This window comes from Trichosurus vulpecula, chromosome 5 (genome assembly GCF_011100635.1).
Source record: "Trichosurus vulpecula isolate mTriVul1 chromosome 5, mTriVul1.pri, whole genome shotgun sequence".
Lineage (NCBI taxonomy): Eukaryota > Metazoa > Chordata > Mammalia > Diprotodontia > Phalangeridae > Trichosurus > Trichosurus vulpecula.
This window is the reverse complement of record NC_050577.1, coordinates 281,615,346-281,640,533: the sequence shown is the minus strand read 5'-3', so window position 1 is coordinate 281,640,533 and position 25,188 is coordinate 281,615,346. Positions and strand designations below refer to the sequence as shown.

Sequence of the window (25,188 nt, the reverse complement as noted above, 5' to 3'; positions counted from 1 at the left end):
GACTGCTATGTATAAGCTATAGGCTTATGCATTTTAAATACACAAAAAGGAATAGGGCTAGAAACTGCCATGAAAACTGTGTCTCCCAAATCTTCACTCCACTTTTATATACACTTCAACTTGTAGAACTCCGTGTTCCTTACAAAACACATATTCCTAAATGTACTCATTTACAAATATTGTCTAGTGTACAGGAGTTTAATTAAAATCACATTTAACCCCTAGCACTGTGATATTTGGACCATACCAAAGCCAAATCAGAGGCAAAAAGCTTGGATGATTGAAACTCGCCAATAAACTGAAAACTTTCATAGGTGCACAGTTGTTTTAGTCATGTTCACTGTCAAACCCCCTATCACAATTTCTAAAGTTCAGGAAATGATCACTAATTTTTAAAAAAGTTCATTTGAATTTTCCTACCAGCCCCGTGAGAGGTTTTAATTAGGGTCGGTGGCTGAAGAAGAGACAAAGCAAGTATCCTGAATTTATCAGCTCTTGAATGATACACTGCTAGCAGTTTAGGATGACTCAATCAGCTCTCAAAACAAACAAAAAACAACCACCACCAACTCAAAACAATATCCACAACAGAGCCATCACCTTACAAAGCAACACACTTAAAGCAATAATTTTATCCCATCGTCATGAATTGTTCATAACTCCCCAGTGACCAGCAAAATTAATAGAGAGCAGGGAAAACACTTTGGCATCATTCCTGAAGCTCCAGGCTAGGTTTCCACAGTAATTAGGCGACGAACAGTCCTCGGTGAGGAACATTCAAACCCTAACTGCCCCAGAGTGAGGCAGATTAACCCAGAAGCCTTCAAAAAAAAACCCCACACTTAACAAACTAGGTTGCTGAGGCCTGGGGACTTCCTAAACTATAGGCAAAGTACTACTAGCACATGTCTGAGGGCATAACTGGATTCTTGCCAGCCTCGCTCCAAGATGCTGTAGGTGGGGAGGGAGGGAGGTTTGAAACTTCCGTCTGGGGCAGGTCACATCTTAACGAATTCCAGCTGCCTTTTTTATTACACGGGCAAGCTGCTTCACCTGCTCTTTGGAACTGCCTGAAAGGTCAGGGAGTAAGAGCAGGTGGGTTGAGAGTGCCGATCTTAAGAAGGCTGGGCATTTAGGTAAAGATGACTGAGACTATGTCCAAGAGAGTGCTTGAGCTCTCCTCTTCCCCAGCTCACCCCAAGGCCTGCGTCCTCTCCGCCAATCTGTCCAGGAACATCCCCAGGGAACCACTGCAGTTCTATCAAGGCCGCACCCTGGGCGTGCTTCACCGTCTCTTCCTAGTCAGGGTGAACCCTAGTCCTTTCCCTAGCACCCGGCCCCCAAAAGACAACCGAATGTCAATGAACCTTCTCGACCCGTTGCTTCTAAAATTCATCCTCTTTCCCCCAAGCCAGACATAAGCTTCACTTTTCAATTTTCCAAATTTCGCCTTGTGGCGTGATAGCCTAGGAGCCCCCAAATGCCTCTTTTCTCCCCGACTACTGTAACCCATTCCTTTCTGAGCTCCCCCAGAGGCTGGGCCCTCCAAAAGCTGTCTCCTCTGCCCTTCCATGCTCGGCTTGCCTTTGCCAGCAAAAACGGAGCTGGCTAGGGGAAGAAGATGCAGCTAGCGTTACCTTTATTTCGGACCTTCCCGGAGTAGGGTAGGGAAAGACACCAAATTAACCCAACTCCGGTCGCGAGGACACAGCTCTCTGGTCTTCCTCTTACAACCAATGACTATAATATCCGGCTCGGAGCCTGGGTGTGGAGCGAGAGGAAGTTACTCCTACCTTCCCCTTTGCCGCTGTTGCTGCCTGCCTCCTTCTCAGCTCAGAGGCGGCTGCAACCTTTACGTGTGGATCTGGAGGACGCAGACAGAAAGGGCTACCAGACCACGCTGCTCTCCTCCGGCCTTGAAGCCCCCTAGTTCTCCCTTGTGAGAGCATTTTAGGTAGGCAAGCGCGGGCTGTGGCCCCAGTTACTACTGCCCAAGGACTGAAATCTGGGCAACATCTTTCCATTCATTCTGGATTATGCTTTCAGATCCGCTACCTCTCTCGGCCCACTTTATTTTTCTATTTTTTTTGGGGGGGGGCAGGAGGAGGAGGAGGAGGAGGGAGGATGAGGAGGGAGTGACTGTGAGAAAAGCTTACTAGGAAAAGGTCCTTAGCCCGGCTCAGGGAAGGACTGAAGGTTGTTGTGCTTTTTCTAGTAGGTCTGGGGAGGAGAGTGTAGGGGAGGGGGAAGGGACCTCTGTTTCTGGTGGATGGGAGAGGGGTGGAGAAGGAAAGGCAACTGTCAAAAGCTTTAGGTCTGAACGTCCCTGTGAGATTGCCAGAAATCGAAGTTTACGGTTTCTCTAACATCCTCCCATCTCTGGCATTCACGCCTCTATGGGGGTGGTGGTGGGGGTAAGGTGGGGGAAGAGACTTCTCTTCAGAGTGCCAGGTAGTCAAGCTGCAATTGTTCCTTTAAGAATCCAGAGCTACTAGCAAGGGTTCTTACCCCAGCGCATGTGGCTTCTAAATCCGGGGCTGAACTGGGTGGGGCAGGGGGATGACGCTGGTTCTGGAGATGACTGCTGTGCTGCTAGAGGCTGGTGGGATGCCTACCTAGCAGTTACTTTCCTTGATTTAAAAAAAAAATGCCTCATTTGTTTGTCTTGGGATTTGGCAATTCTTTCATTTCAAAAGAGGATAGCCATAGCTGACAAAAAGCTAAAGAAAGCGTTTTGTGGGGTAGGCGGGCACTCGTCATCTAGGAGATAACAGAGGCTGAAAAAAGAGCATCTGCTTTTTACTAGGCAGAAAATCAACCGAAGTAAACCTACTATGGTAAACCAGGAGGTGAGGAGTGCCTTGAACTCATTTAAAGTTTTTTCATAGCAGCCAATTAAGCTTGACATTCAGGGAAATAGGAATGATATAAAATAATTTCCTCACAACACTGTTGTGTTTCCCATTTTTACAGAACTTCTCAGAGAGATTTAGTGTCTTGTCCAGGATCAAACAATCAGTAGATGGGATTCAGAATTGAAACTCAGTTCTCTCCTGTAGCCAAATTCATAGCTCATTTCACTATAGGTTCCAACCCTTTTATGCAGTTATAGGTTTTAAACCCATCCTTATTTATATCCCAGAATTGAATAGGCTAAGCCTGATCAATGAGTTCTCCCAACTTGCCTGACAAATTACAAATATAAGGGACAGATAACAAGTGTTTAGGTTTTTCCCCGTTTATTAAGGGTTTTCCCCTTTCAGATTGCAGTAGCCGAATTTGCACATTGTAAACTGGCAACGGCCCATTCTTACCTTGCAGAAGAAATTTTAAAGAGATGTTTACATTTCATTAGTCCTTTAGTTCATTAGTTTTCATTCATTAGTTCATTGGAGAAGTTCTTCAATCAACTACTCGATGACATTAGGGTGGATAGGGTGGCTAGCTCAGTAAGGAGTCAGTTAATAGAGTCATCTTTTATGCCACAGTTAAGAAAACCATGCATGGCCAAAAAAATTGAAACCAACCAAACCAACCCCCAAACCCAACAACCCAACTCCAAACTCTCCAAAACAAAACAGATCTTGAGAGGTAGTTGCTCTTTGACTTTTCTGTTGAACTTCAGCCAGACTGTGGAGTGGGGAGGGGATTTTTCTCTCCCTTCCATCAACAATAGCAGTGGAACAACTCATTCAGCAGGCCTACCAGTGAGCAGGCTGAGGGAGTCCAGATGTCTATTTGAGCTGTAGAAAGAAATAGGCCCACGGAATCTAGAGGAAAATGACATGACTAGCAATGATGCTGCATCCAGGTAGAATAGCATGAAGATACCATACAAAAAGATATTGGGACCCTGCAGTGCCAGAAGTAGCTTTGGCCATGTATGTTTCCTAAGTGTGTCCCCTTATTTATAAATACTTTGGGTATACCCAGTCTTCCCACTAAAATCATGTGTATTCGTGGAAGAGTGAGTTCCATGTTTATGGGAAAAACATTAATATTTTTCATGAGGCATTTTAACAAATGCTTTTGTTTTTAGTTAGTTGTGTCAACTTGCTGACAATTGAAAGTGGGTGCTTGTGAGCTCTAGCTTTATGGATGTGGACTCATAGAGTACCTATAATCCAGGATAGTTATCTTCTGGGGAATTCAACCTGTGAATGTAAGTTGAAGACAGGGGCATCCCTGCAGGGGATGTTACATTTAAATTCTTTCATATGAAAAGATTTAGTCCTTTTCAATTCAATAAATATTTGTTAGATGCCTAGTTTGTGAATGTTCTATTGAATCCAGTTGTTTCTCATTCTTGCTAATCAAGATGCCACTTTTTGAGAGCTGAAAATATCATCAAAGCAGAGAATGGATGTACCAGTATTTTTCAAACTTATTTGGCAAACAAAACCTTTTTGAATATGAAATAATATTGAAGGGTACCTTGAGAGCACTTTAGGGGAGACTGGATACATCAGAACTTTTGAGCAAAATAGAGAAAATGTTCCTACTAAAAATGACCAAATGTAATAAGTACTTTTGTACAGCAAATTCCATATTTGGTATTATAAAAACTTGGACATTTTCTTGATGATCTCTTAGTCATATCATATAGTTGGAATTCCATAGAATATAGTTTGGGAAGTGAATGTTTCTATGTACAATGAAACAACTCCCAAATCCCTCAAACATTTGGGACTACTGACTCAAAATAGGTGAAGTAAAGTTAACTAAAAACTATTTACAACAATTCTTGACTTTAGCAAGGTTGCAGGATATTACCAATAAAACCCAACAGGAAGAGATAGAGAAATTCCATTTAAAATAACTACAGAACGTATGAAATACTTGGGAATCTCCCTGCTAACACACACATGAACTATGTGAATACAAGTACAAAACACTCCTTATACAAATAAAAGTATCTTTGTAATTGGAGAAATATTAATTGCTGATTGGTAGAATAAGCTGATATAATAAAATCCACCATACCACTTAAATTAATTTACTTATTCAGTGTCATACCCATCAGACTACCAAAGAATTGCTTTATAGTTAGGAAAAAATAACAAAATTCATCTGAAGGTCAACAACCTTAAAGGACATAATGAAAAAAAAAAAGAAAAGAAAGGGAACTTAAGCAGGACTATATCTCAAACTATATCTCAAACAGACTTTATCAAAGCAATTTGGTACTGGGAGATTAGGTACAGAAGCAAATAATCACAGTAGCCTAGTTATTAATAAACCTAAAGATCCAAGCTACTGGGGATAAGAACTCAGTATTTGACAAAAACTGTTGGGAAACCTGGAAAGCAATCTTGATGAAAATTGTACAAATCAGTATTCAAGTGCCATGCCAGGATAAGCTTCAAATGGATACATAACTTAGATTTGAAGGGTTACAGGCATAAATAGGAGAAGTTCGGGAAAAACCTGACCTTAGAACTTCCTCAAATCCTTGAGTATGTACATACAGCCAGTAATTTTAGCCCGGGTCTTCTGATCCAAGATTCATGTAGGAGCTGACAGAACTCCTTAAGTGCTCTCTTCTCTGACACAGCTCAGTCTTTTCAGTTTCTTCTTTCACCCATTGATTGCCCCTTATGGCATTGGTGATCTGGGCAGGATTAGGGAGACTGATCTCATTGCTGATGCTGCTTAGCAAAATAGGTCCCTACCACTTCATCTCAGGCTGTCTCTTACAGACTGTGTCTCTTTAATGATTTTGAGGAGTGACTCAATTCTACCTACTGGCTCAAATTTTACAATGTTATTAAATTGCTTCTCAAGGCCTAGAGGTAAATGCTTGTTCCTGTGAACTATGCATCTCAAGATTGTAATCAATTCTCAAACCTATATTACACCTGTAATTTATAGTCTTAGCTGCCTAGAAGTACTGAGAAATTAACTGATTTATCCAGAATCATAAAGCCAGTATAAATAAGAGTCTAGACTGGAACCCCAGTCTTCAAGACTGGCTTATTACCCACTATAACAGACTGCTTCAACAAAAAAGTTAGAAAAATGTAAAAAGATTGACAAAATAGAAAAAAATGAAGTATCTACTATAAAAAAAACCCACTGACCTACTTGTAAAACTATTCAAGGAGGACAACATAAGAATCATCAGACTTTCTTAGGCACAGCTAGAGTATTGGGCCTGGGAGTCAGGATGATTCATCTTCCTGAGTTCAAGTCTGGCCTCAGACAAGTCACTTAACTCTGCTTCAGTTTTTCTATCTGTAAAATGAACTGGAGAAGGATCCAGTACCTTTACCAAGAAAACCCCAAATGGGGTGACAAAGAATCTGACATGACTGAAAAAATGACTCAACAACAACAACAAAGACTTCCTGAAAACAATGACAAAAAAGTTTGGTTATACCATATCTCAAGAAATAATGAAAACTTCCCAGATCTACTCAAAGCAGGTGGCCAAGTAAAAGTAGAAAGAATCCATTATTACCTCCTGAAAGAGACTTTAAAAAATCCCAGGAAAGTCATAGTCATAATCAATTTCAGATCAAAGAAAAAAAAACATTGCAAACAAGATCATACAAGACAGCTTTTAGGGAATATGGAATATGATATTCCAAAAAGCTAAATATAAGGGCTTGTAGACATTAATACTTACACTACATGATTGGGTATAAAAAGCTGGATCTTTAATAGAATAGAGAACTTTTAAGCATTCCTGATGAAAAGACCAGAGCTAAGTAGAAACTTTGCAATAGGGAGAAAAAATGATAGTCACTGAAGGACTTTTAGAAATTCATAGGAGAGAGCATAAAGGAGGTGAGAAAGAAACAGGCCAGCAAGTCAGCTTTGAAAGTTACATGCTGAATATACTACATGCTTAAAAGGGAAAGGAAGTTGTATATAATATTCACAATTTCATGAACAAACCTCTATTTTTCTACTTTGTGGAAATACTTATTTCATTTTGTGCTTGTTAATTTCAGACTAATAAAAATAAAGGCCACTACAGGAATGAAGTGAAACATAGAAAGATAAATATATTTGAATAATCAGAAAGGGCTAAAAGATGGTGACGTACTTATATTCCAATAGGGCCAGGGGTGTGGAACCTGCGGCCTCAAGGCCACAGTGTTCTAGCTCCTTGGATGTGGACTTTTGACTGAGTCCAAGTTTTACAGAACAAATCTTTTTATTGCGGGGATTTGTTCTATGAAGTTTGGATTCAGTCAAAGGGTTGCACTTGAGGACCTAGAGGGCCACATGTGGCCTCTAGGCTGCAGGTTCCCCACCCCTGTAGGCAGAAAAAAGACACCTGCTCCTTTAGGATCCTAATGACTTCAAATCTTCAAAGTGAGTTAAATAAGATAAAGAGAAGGATTAGGAGAGATGTTGTTCTATTTTTATGGTTTTATAAGATGAAAAAAGAAAAAAGGAAAACAGTAGGGAAGAAATGATGAAATGGTAGAATTTACTGTTATAACTGGGGTATGAGAGGAAGAGTCTCACAAAATGAACAAAGTGTGGGAGGTACAAGCGTCACATTCATCTGAATTAGGCAAAGGAAGGCTGAACACACAAACACACATATACACACAAAGAGTTTGATAGAGTAATCTTAGATATTAATTAATATTAATATTAAATATTTAATTCAACAAGGAAACAGGCAATGATATGGTAAGGGGGGATGGGTTTAAGAGGAAGTGTAGAGTTGGGGAGGGAACTATTACAAATGAACTAAAGTTCAACTTTATAGGATGAAGGAAAGAAAGTGTTAGAACCAGTGATTGGGGTCTAGGTAAGAGGAAGAGAGTAGAGACAGTGGAATGCTATAAAATTGCTTTAATTATAAATTGTGTGTTCATGTTACTTCTCTTTCACTACCTCTTTCTTATCTGTAAAGATGGGGAGCAAGGGGCAAATAAAGGAAAAATGACAAGATAATAGGATGGAGTGAAATATACAATTGATGTTCAAAATTATGAATATGAATGGCATGAATTTATCCATAAAATGGAGAATTGCAGCATAGATTAGAAAATAGAACCTAACAATATGTTGTTTATAGGAAACACATAGAATTAAAATGCAGAGCTAGACCAGAACTTTTTTTAATGTTTTAGACAAACTCAAGCTGGCCCTTCTCTCACCTATGCATCTCTATAACTTTTTCATCTTTTCTTTTTTTTTTTTTTGTTTTTATTTTAAATGCAATTTATTTATTTAACATATTTGGTTTTCAGCATTGATTTTCACAACATTTTAAATTACAAATTTTCTCCCCATTTCTACCCTCCCCCCCACTCCAAGATGGCTTATATTCTGGTTGCCCTGTTCCCCAGTCAGCCCTCCCCTCTATCACCCCCCTCCCCTTTCATCCCCTTTTCCCTTCCTTTCTTGTAGGGCAAGATAAATTTCTACGCCCCATTGCCTGTGTATCTTATTTTTTAGTTGCATACAAAAACTTTTTTTGTTTTTGAACATCTGATTTTAAAACTTTGAGTTCCAAATTCTCTTCCCTCTTCCCTTCCCACCCTCCCTCCCTAAGAAGTTGAGCAATTCAACCTAGGCCACACATGTATTATTATGTATAACCCTTTCACAATACTCATGTTGTGAAAGGCTAACTACATTTTGCTCCTTCCCAACCCATCCTGCTTTATTGAATTTTCTCCCTTGACCCTGTCCCCTTTCCAAAGTGTTTGTTTTGATTACCCCCACCCCCATCTGCCCTCCCCTCCATCATCCCCCCGCCTTTTATTTTTTTTTTATCTTCCTCCCTCTTCTTTCCTGTGGGGTAAGATACCCAACTGAGTATGTATGGTATTCCCCCTCAGGCCAAATCTGATGAGAGCAAGGTTCACTCATTCCCCCCTCACCTGCCCTCTCCCCTCCTCCCATAGAACTGCTTCCTCTTGCCACCTTTATGCGAGATAATCCACCCCATTCTATCTCTCCCTATCTCCCTCTCTCAGTATGTTACTCTCTCATCCCTTAATTTCATTTTATTTCTTTTAGATATCTTCCCTTCATCTTCAACTCACCCTGTGTCTGCTCTCTCTCTTTTACATATATATATATATATAAACACATATATATATATATACACATACATACATATACACATAGATATATACATAATACACATTCACTTATATATATACATAAACATATATATATATATACATATATATATATATATATGCATATTCCCTTCAACTACCCTAATACTGAGGTCTCATGAATCATACTCATCATCTTTCCATGTAGGAATGTAAACAAAACAGTTCAACTTTAGTAAGTCCCTTGCAATTTCCGTTTCTTGATTACCTTTTCATGCTTCTCTTGATTCTTGTGTTTGAAAGTCAAATTTTCTATTCAGTTCTGGTCTTTTCACTGAGAAAGCTTGAAAGTCCTCTATTTTATTGAAAATCCATATTTTGCCTTGGAACATGATACTCAGTTTTGCTGGGTAGGTGATTTTTCATCTTTTCTTGACATTGTCAAAGAAGTGTTTGCCAGAGTTGTCGATGGTATCTACATAATTGATTGTATATTTATTTCTATAGCCATAAGTATGTCTAGAACAAGTCAGGAACACTTAAAAAAAGATAAAGGTTATTGATCCAAAGCATTCACAAATGAGTTATGGATATATGTGAGATGCTGTGGTGGGATGCAAATAAATTAACAACTGGTTCTCTGCCCTAATGAAAATTGAGCGAATGTTGGTGAATGTGTATGAATGTGTGTGTGTATGTATGAGAATATGTGTAGTCTGTGAGTGTGTGTGAATGTGCATGAGTAAGTGAACATATGTGAATGTATATGTCTGTGACTGTGTGTGGATGTGTATTTGTGAGTGTATATAAATGTGTATAAGTGTGTGAATAAATGTTGGTGAATGTGTATGAATGCGTGTGAGTGTGTGTGTGTGTGTGTGTGTGTGTGTGTGTGTATGTGTGTGTGAGTGTGTTTGTGATAAGGCACTGGACCAGCTCAGAAAAATGATCTTGTGTTGGGTTGTATACATAGGGTTGTTGTAACCATGGACTTGCAGCCTGACTTCTCCCAGGAGTCAGCCAACACTATCCTGAGACCTGGAGACATTAGGACTCAGGTGAGCTCAGGCTAGGGGAAAAGTCAGAGTTTCTCTTGAACAGCTTTAGTTACACTAAAAGGCCAAGTCTGAGGCACCAAGGACAGTCTGACTTTTTAGCACATCTCCCCCTGCTCCCCTCCTCCTGTCCCCCCCTCCATGGAACACTCCCTCTGAGAGCTTGGCATTCTTGATTTCGATGACACAAGGGTCCTTCAGTCATCAGGATGACTTGCAACCAGCTCTGGTCAGGGCTTTGCCCCAGGGAGAAAGAGGCAGGCTGATTATCAGAGGAGAGGGTACTGGCAGAGCGAACAGGGCTGGTAAGGGCTGGGCCAGGTGTGTAAGGGCCAGTGGTAGGGTGGTGGGGGTGTTGGGGTGCTTGGATGCCTGTGCCTGGACCCCAATTCTGAAACCACATCCAGTCCTAAAATCACATCTCTCCCTAGCCTAAAATACTGTCTCAGGTGTTCCTCTCCAGTTCAAGGGCAGCATGCCTTAGCAAAACACTTATCTCTCCTTTTGATACTGTGGCCTGCACCTATAGAATTTACTGGACTCCCTGTGTACGTGCTAATTGGCTGTGCACTGAGCCATAATGATATTTACTACTAACTGACCTTACTGATGTGTATCCTAGACATAGTCAAATGTATACTCCCTTACATTCATCTTGTCTAACAAGACATTTGATGGAAGCCACCTGGATATTTCCAGTCAGCCCTGATCATTAGTGGACTTGGTGACATTTCACAGTCAAAACCACACCCCCAGGTCACCACCCCCCTTGGGCTATTTCCCAGTGAACCCTGGGTAAGATACCTGCGCAGTAGATACAGAAAGTGCATGTTCCTTTAAGAACTGACCACCCCTTAACCACTCCCTAATCCCACCCCAAAACACCTAATTGACATGTTTCACCCCCAAATCTCATAAATAAACTTTTCCTGCATCCCTGTAAGGTTTCAGGTTCCCTAAGAACTCTTGCCTGCTGTAAAGCATAATAAATCTTTGCCACCTTGACTTAAAGAATGCTTGAGGTTGTGAATTTATTCCAGACAGCCCCAACCCTCTCCAGTACTAGGTTCCTTGACCGACACTCCCACTCAACAACCCTATCTGGGAACTCCAGTCTTGGGGTTCCTGGACCTTGTCTCCTTCAACCCTGAACAGGGGCAGTGGAGTCCATGTATTGGGTGGTTTCCACCGTCAATGCCTTCTGTCTCCTCATGCTAGGTACAGGAGGAGTGGCAAGCAGGCAGGAGGCAGAAGGCCCTGGGAAGAAGCCCAAAGTAACTGCTTGCTTTCTCTTGCCTTTATGCTAAGAGACTTGGTCCCAGCCCTCTAGCTTTGATGCTGGCCCCTGGAGGCATGGCTTGGCAGGTGGGTGATTCATTCACAAGCAGATGGAGAGGGAGAGATCAGCGGAGGGGGGAGGGTCTAAGCCCTTTGCAGCATCTGCTGCTGCTGCTACTATTACCCCTCTGAGTCGCCCCCCGCCCCCAGCTTCTGCTGGGCATCTAGCCAGCCCTCCCATCCCAGGCCTGGCTCTCCCCTTCCCTTCCTCCTTCCATCTTGTGCTGGAACCTCATTAGTCATCCCGCTTTCCCTCCATCCCAGACCCCATTCCAGGACATAGCACTGCCTTTGTGGGGTGTGGGGTGGGGAAGGGGTGGGGAATATAGATTTGTCATTTCCACATTGGATGGCTGCCTAGGCACCCACCTTAGAGAGAACCCTGATTACAAGTGCCATTTTAACAACCAGTTCACTGAACTCAACATAGAATTAGGTATCAGTTCTGTGGAAACGGTGTGAACCGGCTGAATCTCACCACTGGTAAGATGCATTGGACTTGGACAAGGCCTAAGATTCTTTTTTTTTTTTTGAGGATTGGATTGAAAATGTATTTCACCTTTAATTATTTGGCTTTGAAGACCTCAAGTCAAGCTAGGTTTAAACCTCCATGTTAACTTTTTACATTTTGTTTACCTTTTAAACATTTCAACAAGCCTCCAAAACTATATTATAAATCAGTTACTTTCTTGACTTTAATACCTTATAAATAGACCATCTAATATTCCCAGAGACATTTTTAAAAACAAAAACCACTTTAGAGATTTTTATTTTGGAAGGTATACTTTGATTTTTTAAATGTTAAAAAACTGAAACAATTATATCTCCCTCAAATGACTGTCGACCTCCTTCTTTGTAACACTTTCAATCAGTCAAATAGCAAATGTTTGTTATGTATAGAATAGGCATGCTTAATACTTAGTCCATGTAATACAAGTATTACATGAACATTTTACAATGTTTATATTTCTCCACAGGGGTCATTTATAAATCAGATATCTTAAAAAAAATTAGAAAAGCATCTTCTACAGAGGCTGTAGTTATTGTTATTGTAGTTTCTAGTCAAATGCATGTTGTAGAAATATCTTTTTTAACTATGAATTTGGGTTGCACTGAGTGAAAGGTTGAGAGAAGCTATTGTATCTCAGAAGGGCAGATACTATTCTGTCATTATGGCTGGAGAGAAGCTGGAGAAGACAAAGAAAAAGAGAATGGAGAGGTCTTTTTTGACAACTATTTTAAACTTTTATCTTGTGGAAAAGATGAAGAGAATTTTTGTTAAGAGATTTTGTTATCCTGAATGGCTTAAATTATGTAGGATTATGTTTTCAGAAGTGCAGAGAATTCATCTGCTAATCCAGTAATGATTTGACATGGTGACAGTTAAAATATTGTAAATAATCCTCTACATACTTTGTTGATTTCTTTGTTAATATTTTACATATTCAATATCTTTAATAATTATTTAATCCTAGGACATCAAGGAATTTAATATAGAGAGATATGAATAACACCTATTAAGAAAGTATAAGTAACACTTGATGAACTGGGGTGGGGTCTCTGAACTTAGCTGAGGAAATATACAAGAGTTTGAGATGATAACATTAAATACGTGAGCAAGTTAAGTAGATAGCTGAGAGGTGACCTATAAGTGAGGTTGGCAGATCCCATAATCCTTGCTACATACATAATTCAGCAAAGGTTATAAACTTCCAAAGAAAGATTAATCCCACTCTTCAAAACATACTAAAACTCCAACTTTTCTTCTTTGCTTATGTCTTGGTTTGTGTGCATTTTCAAATTGGGTTATAGAGGTATCACTTTCAAAGGCACAGAGTGCTTTTAAGTAAAAACACACGGACATCTCTTTTACTATAGTAATGTAAAGTTCAAACACAGAACCACATCTTTGTTATGAAACCTTTTGTTGTTTTTGAGAAATTCTTTGTGTTCATACTTCCAGAATACTGATAGGACCGAACAAGATAAATGTTTCACAATCAAAGTTTCTTAGACTTGAGTGGATTGCCTTGTAAGTTTTCAGAAAACAAGTAGGTAGGAGATATAGGTCAAAGCAAAGGCATATAATAAATCTCTTAAAATGTTTTATTTTAATCAGCCAAGATCTGCCTTCTAGTCTTCTTACTCCCCCTCTCCAATTGAGAATACAAAACTCATTAAAGTTATATTTCCACAGTGGCCATATTAAAAAAAAATTGTCTCATTCTGCATTCTGAATCCATCACTTTTCTATAAGAAGGTGAAGAGCATGTTTCTTCATGAGTCCTTTGGAGTCTCTGTTGGTCTTTATGGTAATAAGAGTTCAGCACAATAGTATTTCATCACATTTACATACTATAATTTGTTCATCCATTCCTGATTTCTGAACATTCCCTCAGATTCCCTTCCTTTGTCTCCTCCAAAAGGGTTATAAATATTTTTGTACACCCTTAGAGTTTTGCTTGGTACTGATCTCTACTTTAATCTATGCTTCTTCTAATTCTACTCCCCTCTCCGCTCTTTCCCTCCTAGTTCCCTTTTGAGAGAATTGTATTTCTGTGCTCTGTGTGCGTTTTTCCTTCTTTTAACCAGTTTAGGTCAAAGTGAGGTAAAAGTGTCAGCTGCTCTCTTCTGTCCCCTCTTCCTTGTTTGTATAGATACTTACCTGTGTACGCTGATTGCAATGAGATAACATTTCCTAATTTTCCTTTCTTTCACTCCTGCCCCCCAAGCCCAAGTATTCCTCTTATCTTCTTCATCCATTTTTCTCTTGAGATCATGAAGACCTAACAGAATCACTCTTAGGCTTTATCTAATTGGACTACCTCTATGAACCCCGATGATGATAGGGTTTAGAAGGGACATATACATCATCTTTTCATATTTGAATGTAAGCAGTTTATCCTTGTTTAGTCCTTTATCATTGTTCATTCATGTTTACCTTTTTATGTTACTCTTCAATCCTGTGTTTAAACTTCAAGGTTTCTCTGCAGCTCTGGTCTTTTCATCAGGAATACTTGGAAGTTCTGTCTCATTAAAGGTCCATTTTCCTTCCATAGCATTATACTCATTTTGTTGCATAAGTTATTCTTGGCTCTAAGCCCATACCCTTTGTCTTCTGGAATATCACATTCCAACTTTTCCATTTCTTTTCCAGTCCTTTCAGCAGTGCCAGCTGCTTAATCATGTGTGATTCTCACTGTAGCTTCTTGAATTTGAATTTGAACTTGAATTCTTTATTTATGACTTCTTGTAGTATTTCATTTTTGATCTGGAAACTCGGGATTTTGGTCACGATATATCTGGGAGTTTTCATTTTGGGTTTTTTTCAGGAAGCAATCAATGGATTCTTTCTAGTTCCACATTGCCCTCCATTTCCAAGAGATCTGGGTAGGTTTTTTTAGATATATTTAAATCAGATGTCTTTTTATTGGTCATGACATTCAGATAATCTGAAGATTCTTAAATTTTTTCTTTTCAATCTGTTTTTCTGGTCTGTTGTTTTTGCTATAAAATACCATTCATTTTCTTCTACTTTTTCAACCTTTTGACTTTATTTTTAATATTTCTTGTTGCTTCATGGAGTTATTGGCTTCTCTTTGGTCTATCTGAATTTTCAAGGAGTTTGTTACTTGGGCATGGTTCTTATGCAGAACTGTAAATTCTCTAATTCTTTCTTCCAAAGCTTTAATTTCTTTTCAATTTTATTTAAATGTTTTTATTTTACTTATAAAAACATTTTAAACTCTTAAAAACATCAACTCTTCATCTCTTTTAGGAATTCTAGTTTGTGTCCAACCTGTTTTTTTCTTCTGAGGCATTGCTTGTAGACATTTTAGAGTCATTCTCTTTTTCTGTGTTTATGTCTCAAGTATCCTTGCCATCATTATAGCTCTTTTTGATGTTTTCTTTTGGTTTGCATTTTCTTCCTCCCTACTTTATTATGACTTCAGACCTGATGTTAGGGTTAGGCCCTGCCGTCTTATTGCTGCTTTCTTGGGAGTGTTAGGTTATTCCAAGATCTCAGGGGCATTCTAGGACCTGAAAGGTTTCAGTGCTCTCAAAGTGGTCTGATCCAAGGCAAAATCTATTTGCTTCCCTACCTGGTCTGAGTTTTGCAGGTTTGTGGCTTGGATTTGGGTCTGTGCAAGAGTAAAGTGCTGCAGGATTCATCTCCTATCAGCCTATCAGGAAAACTCTATTGGTTCAGAGTGACAGAAGTATAGGTTCCCCCTTGGCCTGGAACTTCTGCCTTGGTTATTCCTCTGCAGATTGGGCTAGTTGCTGCAAGCGAGACCCTGTTCTGAGACAGGATTCTGAGCTACATTGCTACTCCTGTTGGTGTTTGCTTTTGAAATTCCTCCTTTCTAAGTGTACTGCTCAAGGCTTCCCTTCCCTGGGAATGATACTTGCACAAGTCCTCTTCTCAGTCCTCCCTGGATCTTTGACTTAGAACTGGATGGCGAGTACCAATGCTGCCAGTTGACACCTGTCCTGATCACTGTGCCCCAATATGGGTCCAGGGATGTTGGATCCAGTACGGATCTGGGACCTTCTATTGCTTTGGTGCATTGCTTCTCCCTGGGGTGGGGCATGCTCTTGCTTGACTTTGTTCTCAGTGTTTATAGACTACCCTGTCTCTTTCCCTATGTTGAACCGGGATGGACAAATGGCTTTCTGAATTTCCTTATCAGAATCCGGTCTGGTGCATATTCTAGATCTGTTTGGAAGAGTTTATGGAGGAGAGCCCACTGCACTGCTGCCTTGGATCTATCCTCCTCAACATGCAACAAATCTTGCGGAGGATAAAAGAGATGAGGTCCTGGTTCTGTTTAGTGTGAAAAACCAATCAACAAGCATTTATTAAACACCTAATATCCAGACATGGTGTTAGGTACTGAGGCTACATATACAAAGAAAAAAAACTCTACTCTTAAGGAGATTATAGATTACACATATTAAAGTACATATTTGGAAGAAATGTAAAGTGAATCAATACAACAAAGTAGGTAAATAAAAGTGTAACTGGGCTTGCATGGGCATGCCCAATAGATTAACATGGAGACACCTTGATGAGCCTTTGGAGCATACCCAGATTGCTCAATATGGAAATGTCCTTCGTCCCCTAACATGTGGGTGGGGGTAGCCTCTTTTCATTGGCTTCATAGCTAGAACATCTGCATCTTTAAAATGAGCCAGACCAGGACAGTAGCTCTTTTTGGCTCATGCTTTCTTTCCTACCACATTCAGTGGGTGAAGGTAACAGTTCACCCATATAGCATAAATGTCATTAATTGAACTGTTGAGAGGGGAAGTTTGCCCCTGTTCTGTCTTTTATCCTGGTTCCAAAAATGAATTGGGCTATTTGTCTTTTCCTTTTACTTCAGTTTTGTATCACCAACTGCCTATTAGACATATCTATCTATCTATCTATCTATCTATCTATTTATCTATCTAGATGTCTATCTAGATATATCATCTACATTGAAATGATAATTAAACCCATGAAAGCTGATGAAATCATGGAGAGAGAGTATATGTAGAGAGAGGAAAACAGGGCCTAGGACAGAACCTAAAGTTCTATGTACCCACATTTGGGCAGCATGATATGGAATTGGGGCTGGTTAAGGAAGACTCATAAGAAGCAATCAGGTAGGAGGAAAATCAGAAGTGAATAGTATCAGTAAACTAGAGAGGATAATCAACATCAAGTGGGATAAAGCTCAAGAAAAGGCCAACAGGTTTGACAATTCTTGTGGAATACTAATTTAAAGTACCATGAGAATTTGAGTAGAGCAGGTAAAGTGAGCTATTTTGAAAAGTGTAATTACCTCCAGTAGCATCAAGTTGTTTGGTTTTATCAAGTCAATGATAAAGTCTATTATGTGAAGATAATAGCATTTCCATTTGCACCTTATAAGATTATTTTAAGGAAAGTACTATAAACCTGAAAACTATTGACTATTTTGTAAGAGATGGAAAGAGAGAAAAGGGAGGGGGGAGAGAAAAGGATAGAGGGAGGGGGATGGGAAGAATTGAAGCATTGAAGTTCCCAGTCATACCTCTGTGTCAGGCTTGTGATCTGTTTTCAAAACTTTAATCTATTTTCTCTTTCTGTCCAGGTGGTCTGTACTCTTTCCTTTGCTTTTTACCCAAATACTCTCCTTCTTCCCCCACTGCTTGGATTGCCTTACATATGACTATACGTTCTTAATCTTCATTGCCATCTCATCTCTTTTTTTCTTGTCCTGTCTTATTTGAGTAAAATATACCATGAGCAATTCATTTAGTCTGTGTCTGTCTCAGTTTCCCCAACTGTAAGATGGAGATAATAATAGCACTTGCCTCACAGGGTGGTTGTGAGGATCAAATGAGACTATATTTGTAAAGGGCTTTAGTGCAGTACCTGGCTCACATTGGTACCGTGAACAATTTTGGTCATTGTAATTACCTTTGCCAACATCAAGTTGTTTGTAATCAGCAGGTCTGTGATGAAGCATTAATAAATGTTTATTTTCTCCCTCCCTATTTCTTTTCATCCCTTCCTCCCTGATAAGAGGCAATAGAGTCAATAAGACAAGGGGGCAAATTTGACTTCAGTTATCACTGTGTCTTGGTGAGATGAAACCTCTAACTGTACTGTGGCTGTGGGTGGGTGTGCCTTGTTAAAAAGTAACAGGAGACAAGAATTTTTTAAAACAGAGTCAAAGGAATGAGAAAATAAAGGAAAATGTAAGATATGTCAGATTTGAAACAAGTGACCAAGAAAATAGATCAAGGAGAGAGAGCTTAAGAATCAAAAGATTGACTGAAATCCATGTTTGAAACGATAACCTGGAAAAAAGAACCTCATATTTCAATAAATCATTAAATAAAATTGCCCAGACATATAGAACAAGAGGGCAATGTGAAAATAGAAAGAATCCATCAATTCTCTCCTGAAAGAAGCCACAAAATGAAAACTCCAATGAATGCATTTCCAAAATACAGAACTTTTGGACAAAAGAAAAAATATTACAAAAATTTAGAAGGTACTAAAAAAATTGAGGATAAAAATCAGGATCAAACCAGATTTAACAAAAAAAGTATAAATATGGAAGTCAAGAGAAAAATAAGTAATTATGAGTAAACAATCAGAAGGGACTTTTAAAGGATTAACTGTTTAAATTTGAATGAAGAGGAGAGATGTTAAAAGGGTTCTTTTACAATCCATTTGTCACAAGGGTAATAGAAGTACTTGATTGAGATAGATTGCCTAGAAATCATTTTGCTAGGTTTTGAATATGTTGTAAGAAAAAAAAGAAAAGGTAAAGTTGGATAAAAGGTGAGGGAACTAGTTAAGGCACACAATCAGTTTGTTTAAGTAGAATTATATACATACACAGAAGGAGTGTGGAAGGAAAGGTCACTTAAGCATGCCTTTAGATTGGTCAAAAAAGTTCAGAACACACACAGAGTTTGGTGTAAAAATACAATAAACTCAACAGAGATTTAGATAGGAATAGAAAGAGAAGAAAGGGGAACATCACAGGGATTCATAAGCAACATAAACTTTAAATTTAGGGAGGAAATAGTGAAGAAAATGTTAAGAGCAAAAAAAGAAAGAGAAAAAACTCAAAATAAGTAGAGAGAGAGAGAAGCATAGAAAAGAAAAAAAGTGTAAGAGAATAGAAATAGACGGAATTAAATTAACCATCATAGCTATGAATGTTAATGATATGGATTCACCCATAAAATGGAAGAGGTTGGCAGACTGAGTTAGAAAGTTACAGCAAAACTTATTTTGACTTAGCTAAACATAAAAATGAAGGCATAGCAACTATGATTTCAGACAAGGCAACAACAACAATATCTCTCAAGGTGGAGAGATAATGGCCTGAGGCTTCTCTTTCATCCTAGAGGCTCACAGTAGATGTTTCTTCTTCACTCAAATATAATCAGTCAGGAGAGAGGAGCAAGAACATTTTTGAAAGGACTGACTATGGAGTGTAGACTGGGTAGGAAGGCAAATGAATCCAAAAAATGGTTGAATGGGAAAACAAGGATAAATTGATTTTGGCTCACCCCTATGACAGCTGCTTGAACCAAACCATGCCTAACCTGACTCTCATTGCTCCATATACATATTACCTGCTCTGCAATGGCCCCATACTAGTCCTGTCTGACCTCCCAACAGATATATTAATAAATTTTGTAGCTTTATTATTTCTAAAGTATTCTATTCACAAATGTTTGTTGACATATTATTATATCAGTTATATTGCTTATTATTATTATAGTTCCTGGAACATAATAGGTACTTAAAATCCTTATTTACTTGATTCTACAGTAGATAGAATGTTGGACCTGGAATCAGGAAGACCTGACTTTAAATCCAGCCTCATTTTCTATGTGTCAAGTCACTTAATCTCTGTCTGCCTGTGTTAGTAAGTAAAATGGGCTCCTTAGCACTTAGTTCAACAAGTGCCCTTAAACAGTTTGGCTTTTGTTTGCTTTGAGTAATTCAGTGTATTTCATTGAGTCTTACTAAGTGCTAAGCCCCAGGCCCAAACCCCTATTAGGTGTAAAACCTTAGTGGGTGTGGATTGGCAACTAAGGTGGGGCCCAAGGTGGGGCTAACTCCAGGGAGGGCCTAGTTTACATGTCTGGGAGAGCAGAGGCTCTTAGACCATGTGGGTTTAAGTCGCCTCTTTGTGAGGATTCTAGGTCATGTGGGTGAGTCGCATGTGTGACCCACCCCTGACGCTGAAAAAGATATAAAACTGGGGGTTGGCCTCCTCTTCTTTGGAGCTCTCTTACCCACAGCGGTGGTGGCACGTGTGACTCTGGGCCAGCCCTTGTTCTGAGCTCCCGGGCTAAACCTAGATGTTGGTAACTATGAATCTGTATTTGGTCTGTCTGTTGATGCTTGTAATTTGTTTGTATTTGTTCTGAAGTTCAGAGTGCTGGTCTCTTCCCCTGAAGTAAGTGAATGATATTTGTATGCTGAATTAAAGTAAGCTTGTCAACCCCTTCACCTTGCTTTCCTTAGTTAAGCAGATCAAAAGAACCTGTGCTGTTGGCAGCTTTCTGGGTGCTGGCTGTGGGTGGATCTTACATCCCCACAGCAGCTGCTAGCTGGATTATTGAAACACTGCCCTACTTTCCTCCTCTGTAAAATGGGGATAATAATAGTAACATCTACCTCCCAAGGTTGCTGTGAGGAAAAAGTGAGATAATATTTGTAAAATGCTTTGCAAACTTTAAATTGCTATATGAGTGTTATGTATTATTATTATTATTATTGTTATGATTATTATTATTGACTTTTGCTTTTGGTCCAGACTTGTGATTACTGTGAAGGTGGTTCCAGTATCAAAACTTCCTCTACTGATACAGATTAGCAACTTCTCTGAAATTTATGGTCCTAGAGAGTTGTCTGGGACAAAGAGAGAAGTGACTTCTCACAGTCACTCAGCCACTATGTTTCAGAGGCAAGACAAGCCACTCTGCTTCAGTACAGACATGGGTTCATACAGTAACCAAGTCATTACCAACAGTTCAGAAGATTGTGTAGTTATAGCATATAGCACATCCCAGAAGATGGACTCCCTCTCTCTGATTGAACCAGTGTTCATTTTGGAATGGTATTCAAAGAGAGTTAGTATCATAGCTTGGTATCCAATTGCATGCAGCATTCCATTTAGTGCAGATTGTGATAATGCCATCATCGTCTGTAATGTGAGAATAGGGGAAGCCCTCATAAATTTGGATGATATATACTCAGACATGATTTATAATGTAAGATGTAATAGAAATGGCAGAGTAATTCATCCCGGGAGTGAGAGATTGTTTTTAAGAAGGAAAAAAGCACACGAAGGAGCTCAGCCCTTCAAAGTGATAAGAGATATCATTTTGGCAGATGGCAATGTTTCACCACTAGTTTCAGTCACATTAGTGAATGTTGACCTGCATTCTGGAATAAAAAAAGCACACAAGAACCCATCGCCCTCTGTGAAATAGATACAATGGGGGTATTACTGTCATACTATGATCCTTATACCAAAATTATTTATGTGGAAAAGGTAACAGTAGCATCTGCTATTTTGAAATTACAAATGAATCCCCAAATGTCCACTACCTCAAAACTTTCAGTAGTAAAGAGCCTCTAGGGGGTATGGGTTACACATCCAAGAAAGGATTCAATGTTGAGAAATAGGATATTGCCACATTCTTCAAACTTCATAAGAGAAAGTGTGTGAACACATCATTTTGATTGTTCCCAGGAAATCTCCTCTTTTCTAGGATGACCTACACCTGGACAGAGCAGGCCAAAACCTTCTCTGGAAGCAGAAAAGTAGTTTGAGGGGAATAATGCTGATTCTCTCCACATTTTCCTGAAATATGGTGGCATTATAGTAAGAACCAGGACCTCAAGGTAGTAAAGAAGAACTTCTCAGACAATAAGCCTTTAGTGAACAAGAAGTGTGACCTGATTAGCTCTTTGAAGAGAGTGGCTGATGGTGCCAGTGCTGTGTAAAATGAAGCACATTAAAAGAGCATATAAAATAGCCTAAGTTTGAAGTATGTAGTTGAAATAATACCAATTCCTAAATCAGAAAGACCAGAATTCTAATTCTGGTTCTACTACTTACTAGTCATGTGACCTTGGGCAATTTATTTTAGCTCCCTTGAGACTTAGTGTTCTGTTCTGTTAAAAAAAAGCCCACTATCTTATTGACTTCACAGGATGCTATTAAGAAATAAATGGGAGTCTATTTATGAAAGCACTTTTAAACCTGAAAATGAGCTGTCAGTGTAAACTGTTATTATTAACTTTGTATTTATAGTATTATAATTACTTTTTCAAATCACATTCAAGAGCAAATTGCTATTGAACAATGGCACAAAATTACTATTTTTGCTGTTATAATTAATGTTAGCTAAGGGAGTGCATCCTCTGTGAATTAGCCTTGGGGCTCTCCTAGGTGTCAGATTAAGCAAGAATGAGCATTCAGACCACAATATATCCCTTTTATTGTAACAAAGGATACAATTACATAGGTATTAAAAAAATACACTTCCTGAAGGATTGTATGCCAGATTCAAATGATAGCACCCTGCACAGAAATAAGGTTAATAAGGTTCTCTTCAGGTCAGAGAAGCAATGACCTTCCCTAAATTACTTTTATTCTCCTCAAATGTTAGGTGCCATATGAGCCTTGGTTCCTTCTGGAAACTGTCTAAATGTGTTCATTAAAGTGAGCTTTGTACCATGTACTTTGTTAATTGTTTCTCCAGATTTTCCCCTTCATATCTTTAAAAAGCTTATTTCTTTGCTTCCTCATAGTTAAATTTCTACTTTGCTACTTCCTTTGGAGTATGTCTTCATTTTGATTCTTTGTAAACAATTAGACACTCTGAATCCAAGTTCAATAGTTGCTAGTTTTCAACTTTCTATTAATAAGATTATTCTTTAGCTTCAAACAATTCTGAATTGTTCCACATGTACTCAGTATGACTGTACCAAAATATATCAGCAGTTTGGGGATTTAGAGGAGGTTTCATAAAATAATCAGATGAGACAATAAAATGCATAAGGTAATAGAATTTTATTACAGCATGCTTTAACTCATGCAACCTGGAGACAGTGGTGTGGAAGAATAAGCAATTAGGGAAGAATTTAGAGAGCAAAATATTACTGTTAGTTTTTGATGGTATGGTCTTCAGGGCCCAGAAGAAGAGAGGTAGTCAATTATGGTCTTTTGGAAAAACTGCCTTAATCTTGTCATATTCAGGGTCGACAAGCTCCCCATGATTCCTCCCAGTTGATGTGGGAAGTTTTTGAATCATTTTTCAAGAAATAAAAAATATAATCTTAGAACAATGTTTAAGCAAACAAATAATCAGAAATTGTTCTCTCCAGAGTCACCAGTGATCTCAGCTTTTTCTCAATCATCCTTCTTTGCTCTATCTGTAGCATTGCAGTTGATCACCTTCTCCTCTTGGATACACTTTTTCTTGCCTAGATTTTCGTGAATCTGTTATTGATACCTATTTTTTCTAACACTAACACAAGAGCTTCAAGTGTGGTATTCTAGACCAGGTTGACATTAAAGCCCTTCTAGCATTTCATAGTGAACAGTAGCTTTTCCTATATAAAATGTTCCAAAAGTTTTTAGTGGTTTTAAGCTATTAAAGCTCAAAGGAGAAAAGTTTCAAATTGTGTTCCACTGTGTGACCACCCATGGTTGAAGTACAGGGTGTTTTAAACTTTAATAGCTTAAAACTGCATTAAGGCATTTGGGACTCACTGTACTTCAACCACAGGTGATTACACAATGGAAGACCATTTGAGTATTTTTTCCTTCACCAACACACAATAAGCAATCTAGGGAAAGGAAAGTCAAGTACAGTTTGTGACTAACTTCTGTTTATGGACTCAACAGAGTCTTTGCATGGGTAGGGCCTTGGAGATAATCATCTAGTTCATCTCCGTTTACTATTTTAGGTAGGACCACACCTACACATTTCAAAACTAATTAGAGCTTTCTTTTCCAAAAAGATTTTCAGGAAATGAGATTTTATTATATAATCACATGCTTAACCTTTCTAAGTTTTAGGAAATTCTCCCTTACATATATTGTTAATATTGCGTGTTCTAGTTCATTTCCCTTTACATTTGCATTTGCCCCTTGTCCACTTTCTAAAACTCGACCCTGAGTAACTCTTACCATTTGTCTTCTATGATCCTATAAAAATGATCTTCTGCTAAAAGCAGAGGAAAAAAGCCATAAACCTCCATCGAGAGGATCCAGTACAAATTTGTGTTAGGTATGTGTACCCATGTAATATATGTGTTCTACTCCTTGACACAACCAGTGTAATGCCATCAACAAACAGAAACTTCAGGACTTCTGGAACCCAAGATGGTGGAATAAGCAGGAAATTACCCTAACTCTCTCATATTCACCTCCAAACAACTATAAAATAGTGCCCCCAAATGAGTTCTGGAATAGCAGAACCAGCAAAAAAACAAGGTGAAACAATCTTCTAGCCAAAGAAACTTGGAAAGTTGGCAAGAAGGGCCATCTCACTTGGGTAAAATAGGAGTGCAGTCCAGGACAAGGAAGTGTTCAGGCAAGCCAGCAGCAAGTCTTGCCTCAGCAAACTAGCTTGAAGTTCTGAGCCCTGGTGTGGCAGCAGGCAGACACCAATACTGGGATCCCCCACATGCCTGGGCGTAGCCAGGCAAAAGGACATCAGCCAGCACTGGGAACTGCCAAGTACCTAAGAATTTACCCAGAACCATGGGCAAACAGGCAGTGCCAGCACCAGAACCCCCCATGTACCTCAGCACACGGACAAATGCCAGCTCCAGGACCCCTATGTGCCTCAGGATAGCCCCAAGGAGTGGGTAGACACCAGCACTGGGACCCCCCATGTGCCTTGGCTCAGCACCAGGTAAACTGCCAGAACCTATGGCCTCAGCAATGCCAGTCACCCCTAAACCACTTCGTCAGCATGGCACCAGATGGGAGGGTTCCCTATGGATCTCAAGGCAACACCAGTGAAGCACCACGCAAATAGTCTGGGCCTGTAGCACCTGGCACGAGAAGCTTAAGGCAGTGCCCTTCCACCCCAGATGTAGAGCTCAAATTTAAAAGTAAGGAAAAAGGCTGAAAAAGGAGGAGCAAAAACAACAACAATTTAAAAAAAGAATCAGATCATAGAAAGTTATGGTGACAGGGAAGATCAAGACACAAATTCAGAAGAGGATA

The 25,188-nt window shown here is 39.2% G+C and overlaps 1 pseudogene; it reads left to right on the top strand.

Annotated features, from left to right (window-relative positions):
• Window positions 1-20,932: 20,932 nt before the first annotated feature.
• LOC118851346 lies at window positions 20,933-21,947 on the top strand (annotated as a pseudogene).
• The last annotated feature ends 3,241 nt before the right edge of the window (window positions 21,948-25,188 follow it).